Here is an 11,076-nt window from a genome sequence, read left to right on the forward strand (position 1 = left end):
CTTAACCCTTTCCCCTTTGAGCTGAAATCACTAGCCTGCTGAGCTTCCACTGAAACTTTGGCTTGCAGGATCCACAAATTACACCAATGACTAGCTCTGGATGCCCCCTGAGTGGGACACATGCACTTCCTTAGTCATTCTTAGCAACCAGAGTCCATGGGACCACTCTCAGTGGCAGGCTTCCATGTAACTGATCTTCTGTCTTGACTGAGTGAGAAATCCAAGACTTCCTGAGCACAAAACCCAGAGAGTATCCTTTTGCAGCTGAGTTCCTCCCAAAGCCTAAACACTTCTTGCCACAACCTAAACATTCTGCCTGGGCACCCCAGAACTTCCCCAGATTGCTGTGGGGGTGTGTGCGGTGGTGCCATTCCCACCAGATGTCCAGATGGACGTCTGGTCCCCCTCAGGCCTTGAGGCCCCATTTTCTGCTTTTTGATGGCCCAGGGATGGATATGGAGTGGTGAGCCCCTGCTGGCCCATGTGCGCCACGCTGGGCAGCAGAGCACGAGTCGTGCTAAGAGCAGTGAGGGATGAGTGCTGTTGCCAGCTTCCTGCCGGCCAGCCCAATCTGCTTCAGGTGCAGCGGTGGGGCTGGGACAGGCAAAAAGGCTGCCAAGCCGGTGACAGCTTTTTCCACCCAGCCATTCCAGCACCTGCATTGTGTGCTCATGTCAGCGTCGGGAGTCCAACAGCAGCCAGCACAAGCTGCATAATGTGGTATGGGGGAGGAGAGTGAGACATCTCACAAGCAGGAACTAAACAAGTGAGTCACCCAGCTTGTGTGCAAAGGGAAATTTCACAGTCCACTGGCTTGCTTGAGTTCTCTATAGGGGTGTAACTAGAATAGGGCAAGGAGAGACAGTTGTCTGTGGGCCCACTGCCTTGCCCCCCCCCCAGAGGCAGATCACATGACTGATTCTCCCAGCCGCGCACCTGCCAGGGCTTCCTTGAGTTGTATTCCTCCTCCAAAACTGATGTGAGCATTAAGATCTGGAGCTGCCAGAATAGCATGTCTTCCTCTAGTAGCATTAAATGACTTGCATCATCTACAATTTACAAAACCTTTAAAAAAATAATTTAGGATGATGTTCTATTGTGGCACATAGGTCATAGATATAGCTATAGATATAAAGTTTACTATGCTTTTTGCTACCACTATTCAGCCTCGTTTAAGATTTCTTTACTTCATGAGTTGAGCTTCAGTGGGGGGGGGGGCATTTTAAAATCTTGTCTCTGGGCCCACTCCAACCTTGCTACACCCCTGGTTCTCTACCACCAAGAACAATTCTCCAGTGCCAACATCTACCCACCCACCCAGCCTCTAAAGCAGACCACTTCTAATTTCCCTCAGAAGTGAGAGAAAGCAGAATATGTCTTTATCAATGGGGGTGGGAGCTTTATATCCTGCCCTTCAGTTTATAAAGTTTTATAGCAGCTGTCAGTCACATAGGCAACTCTGAACAGTGAAAACTAAATTAAAATGTGGCTCTTAGGTCATCCCCAGCCCCCCACCCCCATGCTGTTCACCTTCCGAGACCAGTGCAGGCTCTTACCTTAGGCCAGGGTGGGCAATGCCCAACCCCCGCAAAAGGCAAAAAATCACCCCCAGAATTATGATGTCCAGCGATTTTGTCCTCTGTTGCCATTTTAGGTCTCTGTCTGCCTCAGTCACAGCTGCCCTGCCTCTTGGCTGCAGTGTTGACATATAGTGGGTGCTGGTAGTAAATTTGGTCAAACAGCTCTAAGAGCACAGAGAATAGCTTGAAATTACAATATTCATAAGGCAGGAGCCAATTCCAAGACTCGCCTATGTTTCCAAAAGGTCGGCGGAACTTCAGATACCCTAAAAGGCCATTAGGAAGGCAGCCTTTCAACTCTGGCAGCCAATCAAAGTGGCTAGAGCGGGGGGGGGGATACTTTATGTTGCAAAGGAAGAAGGCAGCAATCACCATTTTGATTTATAGTTGTATGTATGTATTTGTTTATTTCGGCCCAAGGCTAGCATAGATTTATAGTTGTTGCAATCACTGTGTGAATGAAACCAGTCACTATTCACTTTGAAATTCAAAAGTAAGAGAAACTTCATTGTTATTAATGTTTGTATGGACTCTGAAAACTGAGTGGTGCACTATCGGTAGTGTGTTGAGTGCTCCAAAATTGTTATCCTTACAAGGCATCAGTTTGTTTGGTTGATCTCAGCAAGGTTTTCTCCTCCAAGTAGAACTGCTATAATCATTTGGATCATTTCACTATTGTGGTTTGCTCTCACTCCTTCACTTCCCCCGAGCCCTGCACTAAGGCTCTCCGGTGTTAAATTAGCAGGTTGCAGGAGGGAAGAGGGAGAAACAGACCATCAACAAAGATAAGTTTGTTTTGATTTATTAAAAAACAATCCAGAAAGCGCTAAAGCATGCGTGGAGCCAGATTGCTAAGTTCGTCATATCTAGACAAGCCCTGGACCTTCACCTCCGTCTTCAGTTAGGTGTCCTAACTGGAGAAGGGGGAGGAGGGGGATCTGGGCAGAGGGACTGCAAACGGAGGTCAGGAAGGATCCACCTGAGCTTCCATTGCCAAATGCCCACGTGAAGCTTTGGCCTGGAAATGGGGGCTCAGCTTAAGTGTTTAGGATCCAGGTGGCTGATGGACTACTGAGGAAAGAAGGAGAGCAACTTTATTTTTATTTTATGTTAAAGACTTTGGAGTTGAGAAAGGCAGTTGAAACCCACTTGGATTGTGATGGTGGTGATGATGATCTGTTATAGTAACAAGCCACTGGATCAGAAAGCTGTGTGTGTGTGTTTTGGAGGACGCATCATGTGTTGGGTTCTACAGCTTCCCAGGCAGCAGGAGCACCCTGCCTGCCAAAATTAATGCCTTCTCTGCCCGGACCTCCCCTCCCTCCCACACTTCTCTCTCTCTCTCTCACACACACACACACACACTGTGGCTGCAGCAAGCGCAAACATTCTGCCAAGTGGTGTAGCTATAATTGAGTGGATGGGTTCAAAGAAACTGGGGGCCCCAGCTCCACTGATCCCTTTTTTCTTCATTATATCCCTCACGCCACAGGGCTGCTGAGGAGAGGGGCAAACAGAGGCCCCCTCTCCCCTAGCTACGCCCCTGGTTCTGCCCTCCCTGTAAACTCCCTTGACTCCATCTCCAGCCTGCCTCCATCTTTCCATCCCCTCCTCCGGTTAAAGCCCACCTGCTGGGATGTTTTCTCTCTCTCCTCCCTGTGAGGGAAAGCAGGGAGACAATGGCAGAGGTGGTGGCCCCCTCCAAGCTGGAGAGAGGACATCTTGGTGGGCTTCTGTGCCTGCTGGCGCCACGGGGCAGGGAGGATAAAGTCGGGCTGGCTGGCTGACAAGGCAAGGCAGAGGCAACTTGCAAGAAGTCCAGAGCGCTCACTTGGCTGTTGTCTTGCGTAGCTGCTATGGGAGCTGAAGCGGAACATAGGAAGCTGCCATATACCAAGTCAGACCATTGGTCTATCTAGCTCAGTGTTGTCTTCACAGACTGGCAGAGGCTTCTCCAAGGTTGCAGGCAGGAATCTCTCTCAGCCCTATCTTGGAGAAGCCAGGGAGGGAACTTGGAACCTTCTGCTCTTCCCAGAGCAGCTCCATACCCTAAGGGGAATATCTTACAGTGCTCACATCAAGTGCTCACACACCATTCGTATTCAACCAGTGTGGATCCTGCTTAGCTTAAGGGGACAAGTCATGCTTGCTACCACAAGACCAGCTCTCCTCTCCCAAATATCTACATATCTGGGAGTAATATTCCACAAAATGTAAGAGCTGACATGGAAAGCACCTCCACTGGATTTAGTAGCCATTTATTGAGTCAGATCATTGGTCTATCTAGCTCAGTATTGTCTTCACAGACTGGCAGAGGCTTCTCCAAGGTTGCAGGCAGGAATCTCTCTCAGCCCTATCTTGGAGAAGCCAGGGAGGGAACTTGGAACCTTCTGCTCTTCCCAGAGCGGCTTCATCCCCTGAGGGGAATATCTTACAGTGCTCACACTTCTGGTCTCCCATTCATAGGCACCTCCCTAGTCTGCAAGATGCTATTCTCTGGCTCATTCCCTCTTCTGATTCAGAGACGTGAATGTACAAGCATCACAACATCTCTCAAAAGATCAGAAGCAGCCATAGGATCATAGGTAGTGCCTATGACTTGCTTCTCCTCTCCCCATGCCCTACCAGTGTTGGAAGATCCTCTATCCATGCTGCTTTTCTGAGGGTTAAGGAAATGCTCTAGTATTATAATTATCAATAATAATTGAATACACCACATTTCAATTTTTAAAGAGTTTCCAGAGCAGTTTACATAGCAAAGGAATAAGAACATGGTTTACTGGCCCGGAAGGGCTCACAATCTAAAAAGAAACACAAGGGAAATGTTAAGTTACAAATTGAAATGTTTCTACAAATGCATATCTACATAAATATACTTCTTTGGTATCCTTACACCTTGCTGTGCATTTGTGCAATCTGGGTTTTGACACCATCTTGCATACAAGAAAAGGAAGGTGCTGTTCACACATCTGCAGCCTGTATTTGGCTCTTAACTTGATGTTTCAGGCTTAAAGCACTGTATGTGTGTGAGAAAATAGGAGCTGGTTTTTTTTTAAGTTTTAAGAACAGTTTGCAAGCTTGCTGGGTTTACTAGAAGAAAACAATTTAGTTCAATGGGCTTCCTTCCAAGTAAGAGTGCATAAGATTGCAGCTGCTGGAGTGTGGCTTGCACAGAGGCAGACTAATTTTTCCTCTGTGCCTTTTAGAGGTGTGTAACTGTGTGCATTGTTATTGTTGCCTCTGGATGAATAATTGAAACAGCTAGTCTGCTTCTTGGTCTAGGGAAACAGCTTGTGCATGTTTGGTGCTCCCTTTCACAGTGGTATCAGCAGTACCTCCTTTGGTTGCACTTGCCAACTTTTATTTTTATTTTTGAAAATTCACAAGGGTTTGTGTGTGTGTTTGAGTGAAGCTGTCACATCACTCCCCTTCTTCTCTCACACACAGCGCGGGAGGAAATCTGATGGCTAACTCTAACCAGCTTCAAAACATTAGGGTTAGCGATTGGATTTTACACCACTTCCTCCCATGCAGTCTGGAAATTACCCAGGAAAACCTAAAGAGAGATATTCACTCCCTTCCTATGCAGGGTTCCCTCTACAGGGATTCCTATATGTTGCCAACATCTAGTCAACAATTGTAGTCAATTATTTAATTGTAGTCAACAACATCTGGGAATCCCTGTTAGAGGGATGGGAAATACTTCTTGGTGTCAACCACAAGAACAGCAGACTCAGGAAAGGTATACACAGCTATCCCTCTTTTTTGGTTCAAAGGTTTTGCTCTTTCTTCTGCTCCCCCTTTTAGTTGTGCTCTTTCTCCAGCCCCACTTTTGGTTTGTTCCCGATTGCATTTCAGTTCTTTCCATTTTTGCCCACATAATCAGTTTGTATTCTTGGCCCCGATTGTCAGCTACTTTTTTTTTTTGGGGCATCATGCTTTCGTTATTTCAATAAATTTCATTTCTGTTTTCACAAGCCTGTTCTCCAAGTCTGTTGCTCCTATAGGGGTAACTCCAGCATTGATATTTTTCTGCGCCTGGACTGCCGCCTGTGATCCTTTGTTATTGCACACTTGCAAACTGATTTCACAGCTAATTGCCCCAACTGGAGCAAAAGCATAGTTACAGACTGTGGTCGTCTGCAGTAGATAGGTTTGCCAAATATTACCAATCTTCTAAGTTTGCGTTAGGGATGTTATATTTCTTTGGTGTGTGTGCTTTTGCATATTCCTGATACTGTTCTATTATTGCTTACCTGCAACACAACTAAAATAAGAAACACTAGCCTATGCCCATCCTACCTAGGGCATTACAAGCGTGCATTAAGGCAACCTATTTTTGTAACCCTACTAAGTATTCTTAATTGTATCTCAAAGCTGAGAAAGCCTCAGATGGAAGCAGTCTGTAGTAATTGAATAAAACTTTTTTTAAAAGGTCTTTTCTTTTTACATTTCTGGGTTATCACACCCCAAGCCCAGAGAGTTTCTGTAGGCAAAAGGGGTGGTGGCAGCAGCATTTTGAACCTACCGATAATACAGAATAGTTTTAGGAAAAGCCTAGCTAGGCAGCTCAGCAGGGCAGATTCCACATTTTTCCCTCATGTGAGCTTGTTCTGAGACAAAGGCTGTAATCCGCTACAGTTGTTCATATGCTTCTGTTGCACAAGAGACCAGAAAAAAGAATCAGCTGCCCAAGAATTTCACTGTTTATTAAAAAGAAAACATACACACACAGAGGGATATCAAAATATGCTTGAGAGTGTGTGGTTCGCTGAAATCTAAGAAGCCAGAGGAGTCATGGGATAAGATTTCCATAATAAATTATATGAAATAGTAGATATGATAGAATTTGTAAAAGATAGACAAATGATGTAAATTTACTCGTGTGTGTGTGTGTGTGCGCGCGCGCGCACACACACGCGCGTATGTGTGCGTTTTGGGGACAAGGAACCATCTTATTTTTTCTTACTATGCAAACCACTTTGAGAAGTTTTGTTCAAAAGAAGCATATACATATTTGTAGTGATGTGTGTGTGTGCATATAATATGAATGAGAGTGCTCACAGGAGCAGAATTTTATATGTATTAGTACACACTGCTCTGTGTAAAAGGTCCTCAACTGATAGTAGTGCTTTTATGTAGCAAAACAGAACTGGTTTTTGTTTGTTTGTTTGCTTTTTAAATGAGTCTTGCTTGCCTTCCCAGCTGAGCATGCTGCCTGGCAGTCACATCTAGCTTGTTGGAGTTGGGGTGCATCTCTTGCCTGGATATTCTGCAGTGCACACTTGAGCTATCTTGTAATTGCCTTCCTTGCACATCAAGGAAGTGGCCAATCTACAGAAAACGTTTAAATATCTCACTCTCAATTGCCTTTGTGTGACATTTTAATTTAAAAGTGGGCATCAACCAAAAAAGTCTGTTTTATTGACCAGCTTTTGTACTTAGGAAAATTAGCTGTCAGGGAAAACTTGTAGGCTGGCTGACCGACCGACCGACCGCAGAAGTCTTGAATTTTCCCGTCAGGCTGGTCAACAGGCCTAGCGGATAGCCACTTATAAGCTCTTAGTGGAATCCTGTTGAGTGCAGGTACAGCACTTTATTTTTCTGCTACAGGTATTAATGGCAGTTGCTTGCTTATTTGCAGAAAAGTAAAACCACCTAATGGTGCAACGGGGAAGTAACTTGCCTAGGGAGCCAGAGGTTACTGTTTCAAATCCCCATGGGACTTGGTATTGGTAAACCCCTCCTGTATTCTACCAAAGAAAACCACTTCTCTGTGATCACCAGGAGTTGACATTGACTAGATGGCACAACTTTACCTTTAAAAACATATACTCAGGATTGCCTTGCATTTGCACTGTGGCTAACTCTGCTCTTTAACTGTTGCTCCCAGTGGCTGGAGTGCAAAGCACATTTTGCAAGTTACAGCCTGTTGATTCTATAGACCTGTTACGGAGAACTGAGCCATTTTGCCCAGTGTGAGACAGCTTGTTGGAGTGTGACCAAGAGAACACTAGGAAATAACTGGTGATCTTTAAAAAAAAAAAAATCTGTTTAGAATGTCTGGGTATCTCATTTATACTCACAGGACTTCAGCTGGTTGTTGGTTTTTTTACCAAGACTTGTAATCTTTGAGGATGGCGGAAAGGTCTAACATAACATTACAGGCATGTATGTTGTCCCATTAAAGGCCAAGTTGAAAACAAATCATCCTGGAGATTGTTCTAGTTTCCAATCAGAGATACCTAAAGAACTGATTGCTGATTATGGCACTTACTCAACATATCTAGTAGGGCAGGAATTTTTAAGACCTACATTACTCCTTCCAGCACAAGCAATTGAACAGATACCTTAACACTGCCATCTTAGTTTCATGGAAATTAAACCATTTGGGCTCAGAAAATTACTTACATCCTATTCGGAAGCATTTGCAGAAAAAGGGAAACAGATTCATTTAATGCACGATCAACCCTCCAGGGCTTTGGACTGTGATTGTGTTAGAACAGAAGCAACCTAATCCCTCATAAATAACTTCCATTAACAGACAGATTAAGCTCATTTGGGAGCTGTTAGTAAATAATGACTTCTAAGGCCTGAACAAGCAGAAAAGAGGGCTGCTACTGCTGAACAGAAAAATAGTTTATATTGGCTAAAATGAGATGTAACAAAGGAACAGTTGAGCCCTTGTTTGTTAACAGACCCTGAAAATAAACATGCTCTGAGATTCCTTTATCTAAACAAAGAGCAAATCCTTTTAGTAGCATCAAGGAGCTTCTTTGCACCTAGTTAATGCCACACACTTGGAAAAGCTAGAGCCTGAAGTGCAACGCTGTTGCTGTTTTGTTTTTGAATTAAGGTGTCGTCTCAAAACTCAGTTGTGGTTGCACATTGCAGAATTGGTAGTATTTGGCAAACTTAGCTACTATTACAGATCTTCTCACTGAGAAAGAAGCTCAAGGTTTCCTAGGACATAGTCTAAAAAACCATGGTTCTAATAGTAACATTAGCCAGTGACACTTGGTGTCTGTGTCCAGTTTTTTTGTTGTTGGACAGAATGTGTCAGACTTGGAGTGAGTCTCATGTTTCACTACATAATCATTTGAGTAAATAAAGAACAGACTACAAAGACTTATTATTCATAATAAATAATGACTAAATTCAGTATAGGAATTAAAACATGTTAAATAACCCTAAATCTATACAAAACAATCTGGGCCCTGCTGCTGGGTTGCACTTTTTAACCCAACTTGTTTGTGTACAGATCTCTAGTTGGTTCAGGGCAATGAACGGCAGCACATGTTTTCCTTCTGATGCATGTCAGGCAGCTGCAGGGCTGGGGGGAGTTTGCCCTTCTTACACACTATGTCTGCCAACCTTTGCTTGCTTGGGGAAGGTACCAATTGCACTCAAGTGACAAGACATATTTCTTTCACACAAAGCACTCCCCACATCCTGCAGAAGGAAATCAGGGCGGAGTCAAGCAAAGGCTGGGCAGTAATAATGGGTGACTTCAATTACCCACACAGATTGGGTAAATTCACAGTCAGGTAATGACAAAAAGGTCAAATTTCTAGACACGCTGAATGGCTGTGCCGTAGAACAGTTGGTCTTGGAACCAACAAGAGAGAAGGCGACCTTGGACTTAATCCTGAGTAGCACCCAGGACCTGGTGTGTGATGTCAGTGTCATGGACCCCTCAGGGGACAGTGACCATAGTGCGATCAAATTCAGCATACATGCGCACACAGTATTTCTGGCCACTTCGGGCAAAAATGGGGCCGGAATGGCAGGGAAGTACGCTGCCACCCCAAGAAGTTGTTTTTTTAAAGGAGCGCCAGTGGAGGAAAAGCAGCGGGAGGGGTAAGTGCACTCCTCCACCCTTAAAAGAATTACCACCCCTGGCACCAAACCTTCAAACTGCGCCACATTCAAACCAGTTCATAGGCCTCTACAATGGCCTCTGGACTGGTTCATGCACATCCCTAGTTGGTGATACCTTTCCTCCTTGTTGGTATACATTCTAAGTCCAGGAGGATGCCAGCATGGCTAACAGGTAAAGTCAAGGAAACCATAAAGGAGAAGACTTCCTTCCAAAATTGGAAGGCCTGTCCAAATGAAGAGAACAGAAAGGAACACAAACTTTGGCAAAAGAAATGTAAGGTGACAATAAGGGAAGTGAAAAGAGTGTTTGAGGAACATTCAGCTAAAAGCATTGAGGGGAATAACAAAAACTTCTTTAAATACATTGGAAGCAGGAAACCTGCTAGGGAAGTGGTTGGACCATTAGCCGATTGAGTGAAAGGGATTAATAAGGAGTAAATGGAGGTTGCAGATAAGTTAAATGAGTTCTTTGCATCTGTCTTCACAGCAGAGGATACTGAGCATATACCTGCTCCTGAACCAGGCTTTTCAGAGATGGAGGCTAAAGAAGAGTGACAAGAGATGATGTTCCAAACTGTCTGGAAAAATTGAATACTAGCAGATCACCAGGGCAAGACGGCATCCATCCAAGAGTCCTTAAAGAACTCAAATGTGAGATTGCTGACCTCCTTGCTAAAATATATAACTTATCCCTACAATCAGGCTCTGTACCAGAGGACTGGGAAGTAGACAATGTAACACCAATTTTTACAAAGGTATCCAGGGGTTATCTGGGAAATTACAGGCTGGTTAGCTTAACGTCTGTTCCAGGCAAATTGATGGAAAGCATTCTCAAGGATAAAATTGTAAAACATAGGACAGGCCCTGCTGGGAGAGAACCAGCATGGCTCCTGCAAAGGTAAATCTTGCTTCACAAATCTTTTGGAGTTCTTTGAGTGTCAACAAGTGTGTGGATAAAGGTGATCCAGTTGACATAGTATACCTGGGCTTCCAAAAAGCTTTCAACGAAGTTCCTCATCAAAGACTCCTGAGAAAACTTAGCAGTCATGGGATAAGGGGACAAGTACATGTGTGGATTGGTAACTTGTTGAAGGACAGGAAACTGAGGGTAGGTATAAATGGAGAGTTTTCACAATGGAGGGAAGTAAGAAGTGGGGTCCCACAGGGATCTGTACTCAGTCCTGTGATTTTTTATTCATAAATGTTCTAGATGTAGGGGTAAGCAGCAAGGTGGCCAGATTTGCAGATGATACCAAACTCATTAGGGTAGTGAAATCCAAAACGGATTGTGAGGAGCTCCAAAATGATCTCTCTACACTGGTGGAGTGGGCGACAAAATGGCAAATGCGCTTCAGTGTTGGCATGTGTAAAGTGATGCACATTTGAACAAAAAAACCCAAATTCAAATTTACGTTGATGGGATCTGAGCTGTCGGTGACTGAGCAGGAGAGGGATCTTGGGGTTGTGGTGGACAGCTCGTTGAAAGTGTCGACTCAATGTGCGGCAGCTGTGAAAAAGGTCACTTCTATGCTAGGGATTATTAGGAAGGGGGTTGAAAATAAAACTGCTAATATTAGAATGCCCTTGCACAAAACTATGGTGCAGCCACACATGT

General features: G+C 44.4%; 1 long non-coding RNA gene across 1 annotated transcript in view; it reads left to right on the forward strand.

Annotated features, from left to right (window-relative positions):
- LOC128326453 (uncharacterized) overlaps nucleotides 1-11,076 on the forward strand; it is a 62,622-nt gene that overhangs the window by 26,897 nt on the left and 24,649 nt on the right. Inside the window, exon 2 of the long non-coding RNA XR_008308051.1 lies at nucleotides 9,949-10,112. This is a non-coding gene — a long non-coding RNA (uncharacterized LOC128326453). The remainder of the gene's footprint in view (nucleotides 1-9,948; nucleotides 10,113-11,076) is intronic.

This window comes from Hemicordylus capensis, chromosome 5, assembly GCF_027244095.1.
Source record: "Hemicordylus capensis ecotype Gifberg chromosome 5, rHemCap1.1.pri, whole genome shotgun sequence".
Lineage (NCBI taxonomy): Eukaryota > Metazoa > Chordata > Lepidosauria > Squamata > Cordylidae > Hemicordylus > Hemicordylus capensis.